Genomic DNA, 8,743 nt, shown 5'->3' on the forward strand with positions numbered 1-8,743 from the left:
CCTGCGTGCTGTTCAGCTCACAACTTTTCTCTTGTAAATATAGATTGAGGGGCTGCCGGTTGTCAGAGGTCAGCTGTGATTCTCTGGTCTTAGCTCTGAAGTCTAACCCCTCCCATCTGACAGAACTGGACCTGAGTAAAAACAAACTGCAGGATTCAGGAGGGAAGAAGCTATGCGGTTTTCTTGAGAGCCCACATTGTAGACTGCAGACTCTGAGGTCAGACATCAGGTTTTAGAGATTAGTGTGATGTCACAGTTCAGTTTACACTAAATTGTTGACATAAGACTCAGACTACAGGATACTGATCCATACTGAGGATCTTCATGATAATATCTGTAGCCCTCTTTGTGCTTTTCTCCAACATTTGTGACAAATATTCCATCCTATGAATTAAAAAGCTTTATACAAAAATCTTGCACCAAATTTTAAGTTGTATTTTAAGGTTGATTCAAATGTATCATCATGTCCTGAAAAAGTCAAGTCTTACAAGTCTTAACTTAAGTTGCAGGTTGTTTGAAAGTTTCTTTTTATCTGTTCTGTTTGACTATACTGATATGTAAACTGTGCTGTTCTATTTCTTTTTAAGTTTCAATTTCCTACATTGTCAATTTAAATCTCAACAGATTAAGCAGAAGCTTTGCCATCTAAACTCAAATGTTTCATTCTACATTCAGATTGATTGAATGCAGTTTGTCAGAGATTACCCATAATACTCTGGCCTCAGCTGTGAAGTCCAACCCCTTCCATCTGAGAGAGCTGGAACTGAGTGCTGATAGGGATTTGAAAGACTCAGGAGTGAAACAGCTCTCTGATCTGCTACAGAGTCCAAACTATAGACTCGAAATTGTGAGGTCAGTAGAAATTTGAAATCCATCCATGCTCCTTAAAAGAAAGATTAAAATCTGTCTGTCTGCCCGTCCATCTGTCCATTGCTTTTGTTATTCTAATAAACATGATACGTTGCAGAGTATTTTTACTATAAAAGAGAGAGGAGACAAAGTAGATTGAAAACACTGGTAGGTTTGCTATCACCAGTTTATCAGTCTGGACCTGGAAGTCGCTCAGGATCTTCAGTCTATCATTATCCACCAACTCTAGAAGTATTTCTGCAAATAAAACAGGATACCGAAGTCATCTTTTTGAAGTAGGTTATTGACTAGGTCACTAAAGAGAAATAGTATTCAGGTTGGATTGACTATCAAAGCTAACAGTTACATGTAATGTTCCCAGTTAACATTAGCTCAGCTAAAATCAGGTTTTTTTTTCTTTCTCTCAGTTTGTTATTGTTGCTGTTTGTCCCCACAGGCTTGACCACTGGCCAATAAACGCATTCACAGCAAAAACCTGTAAGTACTGACACTGTCTCTTTGTTAATCATTAATACATCTTGATCTAAAAAGTACTCTGTACCCATTTCATCACAGAAATATCTCTAAATTAAACTCTGACTGGTAATATTTGCTCTAATATTTTAAATTTCTATTAACATTTTGCCTCTGCGATCGTCAAAACAGACCGCAAGCCCAAACTAAAATCAGATTCAATAACTTTTAAACTCCTCAAATTCAGTTCAGATGGAAAGGACATTGTAACGTGGATTGGTGGGTTAATGTGAGTCCATCTGGTGGTAAACAATTATAGAAATTCAGGTGTGGAAAGTATAATAGAACCAAAGACAGAGGGTGAGACTAAATGAGAGAAAAGAATAAAAAACAGTCATTCACATACTGTATGATCATGAAGATCAGTTTAATTAAAAACAATTGATTTTTTAACAATGGTTGACAAACATCTTTCTCTTTGTATGATCAGCTCCTATGCTGAATAAAACATACTCAGTAACAGATAATAAGAAAGTCCTGGTCAAAATGAAATTAATACTTTTTTAACTAAAACACATATTTAGCTAAATATTGGATTTAGCACAAACAGTAAGGAAAATTGTGTTTAGTGGATTATTTCTTTGTTGTTACAATGCTTTGTGGCAATTATGCCGTTGGAAAGCTTTTTCTCCCTTTTAAATGGTGCCATTGGATTGGATTATTAAAGTCTGAAGAAACAAGACATACTGACAATCTAACAGTTAACAGTGGCCTCAGTAGTGTGTAGAAGAACCATACACAACCTGGCACCTCCTCTTCAGGCTGGTCACCAGTTCGGTCACACACTGCTATGATCATCCTCTCCACATCAAATATGGGAGGTGGTCTGATGACTCTGTGGGGGTGGATAAAGTTCGATCTCAGACTGTGGAGATATGGGATTGCTACTGGCTGCAGAATCTTATCTCCATATTTCTGCTTTAAGATTATCTACAATGAAAACACCAATACCCCAAGGCCCTTAAAACTGATGACAAAGAAATAAATGATCACTCAGCAGTTTTCTACCCCACTATACAGATGATATTTATTAAACTGCACCTACAAACAGCATGTGTCTTCACCTTGGAAATTAAAACAAAGGATGAAAACTGTTAAAGAACAGAGGTTTCATAAGAAGGCACAACAAATGAAATGTGATAGTTTAAGACAGCAGATACTCTCACATCTGGTCACATTTATAAGCATCCAACAGACAATGAGGAAGGTCTGTGAGGAAGAGGACAGCAGGGAGTTGGAGTTGCTACTGGGAGATTAATCATTGACCCAATCTGATGAAAAGAGAAGCAATAAACTCTGAAACATCTTGTGTTGTCCCTCTCCTGTCAGGCATCTCCGACTTCAAACTGGAGCCAGAAAAGGAGCCTGATCTGTGTGAGGACAACACAGAAGTAATACAGGTGAGAAAAAAATTAAACAACAGCTCAAATATCAGGAGGTCAACTGGAAAACATGAGGAGAAAATTCTTCTTTTTTTTATTTAACCTTATCCAGCAGCATGGCCAACAGAATGATGGTCTGGCTGCCATGTTGTACCAAATAAATTAGTTTTCACCAAGGTGGAGTTTTACAGATATGAACAAAATTAAGCTTTGTAGATATAAGGCTCATCTTGATAAATAAATATTATCTTTATTTATTGATTGATTTTTTATTATTGCTGAATTACATATTATTGTGAAATCTGACAGAGGACACAAAAGAAGGGGAGAGTGAACATAACAGAAAGGGAGAGAGAAAAAAAGAAGACAAAGACTCTAAATTCAGCAAAGACATGTTCTGTAGCTGGCTGCTTCTTCATCTCTGGGACTGAAAGGCAGCTGTAGCCCAGAAATTAAAGCCTTCAACTGTTAGTTGGAAGTTTGGTGGTTAGATCGACAGCTTCCCCACACCACATGTTAAAGTGACCTTCGTTAAGATGCTGATGTCGATTCAGAAAAAGCACTGTACAATTCATAGCAGAAGGAGGCTTTAAGCTCTGAATCAAAGTGTAGAATCTGGTTTCTCTACAGCGGGACTGATGATTTATTATGTAAGATAAAAGAAACCTATATTTATCCAACAAGTAGTACCTAATCCAAGATAAACCAAATAATTATTTTTTCTACAAGCCGAGGTTTATGTGAATGAAAACATAGTTGATTCTTGTCGTTGTGCAGCAATATATTATACAGTAGAAGTTTTTGTCCAGAATTTAACAGTGAAAATTGTTTATCTAAAGAAAATCTATACAAAGACTGGAAATGACACAAATCAGTCAACCAGCAGGATTTTTTCTTAACACACCTGCATTCTATTTTGAGAAACTAAAAGTATTTTTATTCAAGTTTAAATTTACTTTTAAGACATTTGGATATTCATAAATTTACTGTTTATATTTCTATTAATGTTTATTTTCCAGCCATATAAAATAAAATACAAAGCTTTCATTTGCTAGGGAGCATAAAGACTGGAATCTGGGGCAACAGAAACAGGTCTTGGTCTGATGAGTCCAGATTGTCCGTGTTTCAGAGGGACTGAGGCATCAGGAGAAGAGCGGGGGATGAAGTGTTGCACCAGTCATGCATCAGCCTACCAGCATGTGGGGGCAGCATTACGATCAGCTGTTGTTTTAATCAGCCAGGTTCAGGTTTCACAACATTATGCTAAAAAAAAGAAGAAAAAAGCAAAATAGGTCAGCAGGCTTCTTAAATATAATGATAGATCAGGTTTTTATACATTATCCAAGAAAACAATCCCAGGATACATTGTGATGAAATATTGAAAGTGTGGTTAAATGTTTATTTTAATGTACAGAATCCAGATTTTAAAGACTGCTGAGATTTTAAGGATGTGCTGAAGTCAACTTTGCTTATTGACCTGACTCTCCCATCATCAACACAAGCCCTTGGCAAAAAAATTAATCCAGCCTTGAGTGGAAATAAATGTAAACTGAACAAACATCTTGCTTCTCATGTGTGATGGGAAAGATTGTAATAATTAAAGGTGGTCCAAAAGAAAAAGTTGTTTTTTTTTTCCTTTTGTTTGGTCCAGATAGTGCATGTGTCCATGCTTTTTGTCTTAATCTCCATCCCTTCTGTCATGCTGTGGATAGAGCTGCTGAGATGCGAGTATTATTATATTCCTTTAGGTCTGCACAGTAAAAATTGTGCTTTTTTTTTTTAAATCAAGGATGCACTGTTTATATACGTCATAAAACTACCTTGTTTCTGAATTGCAGCCTCCATCAAACTTCACTCCTGAAGTCCAAACTGAAGAAGTTTCTGCTAAAGTCTCTTACAGGTGAACCTTTAAATCCACACTTTTAACTGCTTTTATTATTTGTTCTTAGTGATGTTTTTCTGAATGACACATTTCTGTTCCATCTGAAAGAGCAGACCTACTAACTGCAGCAGTGATTTCAGCAGAAAACAAAATTCAGTCTCTGACCTTCAGTGTTAAGATGTTTGCTTCACACTGTGGTCTTGGTGAGATTTTACATCTGGTATTTTGGTTTTCTACAGTTTCCCTGTCTGTCAGCATTTATATGGTCTGATCTAGGAATACTACTTTTATCTTTTTAACAGTGATGATGAAAATTATGGGATGGAACAGGTTTTGCTCTGATCATTCAGTCTCTCTGTGTTACAGATTCAAGTGTCAGAGTTCAGGTGTGTTCCAGTGTACTCTGACTGGGCTGGTGTTTGTAATGGCACGGGAGGCGGAGCTTCTGTACAGAACTGTCCAATGGGATGAGAATCTCCTTCAACCAGCTAAAAAGACTCCTGCAGGGCCGCTGTTTAGCATCAAGTGTTCTGAGGATGCAGTCTGTCAGCTGCACCTCCCTCACTGTGAAACAAAGGAAGGTGAGCTCTGCGCTGCTGTGACTGAGCCATTAAACTGAAAAGGCTGTGACAGTGTGGGATGTTATATGTACGAAACCATGTCACTGAAATAATCATAGATTCAAATTAAGATCATTTTATTAATTAAAAACACACAGTTCAGGTCAGTCCAATCCAGTTCAGTAAAGTTCATTTTAGTTTATCAGAATAAAAAAATGCCCGAGTGTAAAATGTCTGGCTAAAGGAAAACAGCTGATTAAATCAGATCTTCAGTTCAATTCAGTCCCCTGTCTTAATGCATGTGTTGCAAGTGACGCTGGATAGGAAGAAATCTATTTCATTAGGAAAAACCTTTAGCAGAACCAGACTTCAGAAAGGCTGCCATGTTCATCAATGTATACACATAAAGAGAGGGAATGAGAAGAGATGCTCAGTGAGTCATTAGAGGTCCTCAGGCAGTCTAGCACCATGATTAAAAAGTTCAAAGCCTAATTTTAAAGGTAGAGGATGTTTACTTCCTGGATCCAAATTGGGAACTATTCCATATAGAGGGGTCTGATCCCGAAGGTTTGACTTTTAAAACTTCTAGTAAGCTCAAGTAAACCTTCAGTCTGAGAATGAAGTGTTCTGTTGGGAAAATATGATTCTATGAGATCTTTAAGATCCTTTGCAGCTTGTTTCTAAGAGAAGAATTTTAAATTCTATTCAAAGAGCCCGTTAAGACAAGCTAAAAGAAGAGAAATATGATCACTGCTGCTAATTCTCATTTTGGATCAGCTGGAACCTTTTCAGATAACTGAATAATAATAAATATTAATGATCCAGCATAGAAATAAGACTGAGTGAGGAGGCTGAGTTAGAAGCAAATCCAACGGGGAGGCCTTGTTTTCTTATTTTGGCCCACATGGGTCAAACACCCTTCCTGGAAACCTGAGAGCAGCAGTGTTCACATTTAAAACCAAACTCAAGACTGACCTTTTTGGTCTTGCTTAGCTGAACTTTAAACGCACAGTGTGTTACAGAATCAAAGTCGAAGGACAGAAAAATGTAATGTTTCATTTAAAACTGTGTGTCTATTGATCTAATCTCTTTATTAACACAACTGTTATGGTTTTATTCTCTAAGAATGAACCATTTATATCTGCTTGAAGGGGGTTCATTTACATGGACGCTGTCATATTTGTGCCACCATTTTAGTACGGTGTCTCTGAATGGACAAACGACTCTGTGTTTAAAGTGAAAACCCTCTGAGCTTTAAAACTACAGTACCAGCATTGTCTGATAGGTTTCTAGAGCATCGTTTAAGACAAGCAACACCTTAGGGTGCATTCCCACTAGAATAGTCCAGGGGAATCTGTATAACTGGGAGGGGAATTTGGAAAAATTTAGCGTTTTTATTTGGTTTGTTTGCTTTTGTGCACTGCTTTACTCAAGCAAGCCAAACTGCCTCGACCAGGTCATGTAGTAGTGAGCAGCAGAACATGCAACAAGTTATCTGACATGATGCGGTACGTTATGTCTAGTGTCACTTTTCTGTTTTTGGTCCATTTTTGCTTTCCCACTGTCAGCGCACCTGACCAGAGTTCACTTGCAAGAGGACAGAGACCCCAGGTTTTCAAGCAAACTAGAGTTTGCTTCTTTGATCCGCACCAGGGTCCAGATGTGTGTTCATATTGCTCCAAACAGACTAGACTGTCCGTGGAAGTCAGCCACGATTTGTTTGAAGTGGACCAAACATGCACGCAGTAGTAATAGTTACCTGTAGTGCAGTCATTGCTGCACCTGAGGCACTGGATCCACTCGCAGATGAAATCATGTTTGTCTGGAAGAATATTGGCCACTGACGGCCACCGTCCATTCACAACTGTGTGTTTGAAGCCATTGCTATGTTTGTCTTTACCACAGTGTCAGTAATTCTTATACTATACCTTTAAATTATTAATTGTTATTACCCATCCACCCTTCCTTCTCTTTTTTCTATACCTTCTTAATCCTACTCAGTATCATGGGTGGTGGAGCCTAGCTCAGCCTCTGTCAGGTTAGAGGCAGGACACACCCCTGAAGGTTGCCAGTCCAGGCACAAATAACCACTCATGGCTTGAAAAATGCATGAAGTGCACATTCTCTCCGCAGATTTTGCTGTATGAACAGCAGTAAGTGTGAAGGAAACCAGCACACATCATTCATGTGTCTGTCCTCAAGTTTTCCTCCAAAAGGTTTCCAATCATGTTGTTTGAATGATAGTAAATTAATCTGAGCCACATTTTTTCAGGAGGTGAGAGGTGATCGTTGCACAGATTGAGCTCTTAGCAGAAAATGTTTAAAAGCTTTCTTCTTTCACAGCTCTGTGTTTTGAAGGCCTGCTCTCTGTTGCCCACATCACTGATGATGATGGGATGAACATCTTGAAACCCCTGGAGATCACTGATACCCATGTGGTGGTGAAGGTCCCCCACCTCTCTAACTTTGGTCTTCTCTGGGACACTGTGAAAAGGTTCCTGAAAATAAACCTGCCAGTTAATGGCCAAATCCTGCTGTTCCACCGATCTCCAATACTCGATGTGCTTCTTCTGCCGGAAAACATCCCTCTGCCAGAGGTAAAACCGACAGATGTGCTGCAGGGTACTCTCCCCACCAGGAGACACAGACAGTTAAACTAAACAGTTAAATAGAAATTATTAGCGGTACTGGTGTACAAATCATCTTTTTACTGGTAACCATTGATACCTTTAACTTTATTTTTCCTGGTTTTCCTGGTGAGATTTAGTTTGGTGTTCTCTGTGCCATCAATTATTACTTCATCACCTTCATTCATGTACCAGTGACCTAATAGTTGTTTTATTTTCTTAATTTAGTTTAAATTCTTTACAAAACACTTAGGATGACTCTGATGTGTTTAGAGTTGACTCTGTTGTAAAAATCATCTTCTTGCTGAAGGTTGCTGCCCAACAACGAGGTGCTGAGAACATCAGGACCTCCTCTGAGTGCTCTCTCAATGTGAATCAAAGTTACAGCGTCCACTGTGTCCCTGAAGGCCTCACCATACAGCCTGAGGTGAGTCAGGTGTCACGTGTAAATGATGTCCACAGCCAGAAAGATTTTCCATCAGGTCCAACACTAACATGCTTTGCTGCTTTTCAGCACCAGCTGTTTCGTTTAAAGTTTGGACCAAATTTCCATCCAACATTTGAAATCTTCCCAACGGAAAACCTAAAGAAAGTAACTGTGATGGTCCGAGACCAGGAGAAGACTGATGTCTGGAAACGTGATGTTCATCTGACAGGTGAGAACTTTACCTTCCTGCAGCAGCATGAGTTAATGTGTGAACTCCTCCCTCTCCTCTGTAACTGGAACATGTCTTTAACACAAAATCTAACACAAACACAAAAACGTGTTTGTAAAAGATTTTAAAAGAAAAATATGAGAAAAAATAGAGAATATATTTCATATGAAACAATTGGAGGGATAAAGGTATGTGGAATTTAATTTAAATATTCTTGTTACTTAAGATCTGTTTTCTTTTTAGCTCCAGGAGC

At 38.4% G+C, this 8,743-nt stretch overlaps 1 protein-coding gene across 1 annotated transcript in view; it reads left to right on the top strand.

Moving 5' to 3' along the window:
- Positions 1-8,743, top strand: part of LOC121628730 (NACHT, LRR and PYD domains-containing protein 12-like) — a 354,419-nt gene that overhangs the window by 50,356 nt on the left and 295,320 nt on the right. The gene's annotated exons all lie outside the window — the stretch shown is intronic.

The sequence above is a fragment of the Melanotaenia boesemani genome, chromosome 18 (assembly GCF_017639745.1).
Source record: "Melanotaenia boesemani isolate fMelBoe1 chromosome 18, fMelBoe1.pri, whole genome shotgun sequence".
Taxonomy (NCBI): Eukaryota; Metazoa; Chordata; class Actinopteri; order Atheriniformes; family Melanotaeniidae; genus Melanotaenia; species Melanotaenia boesemani.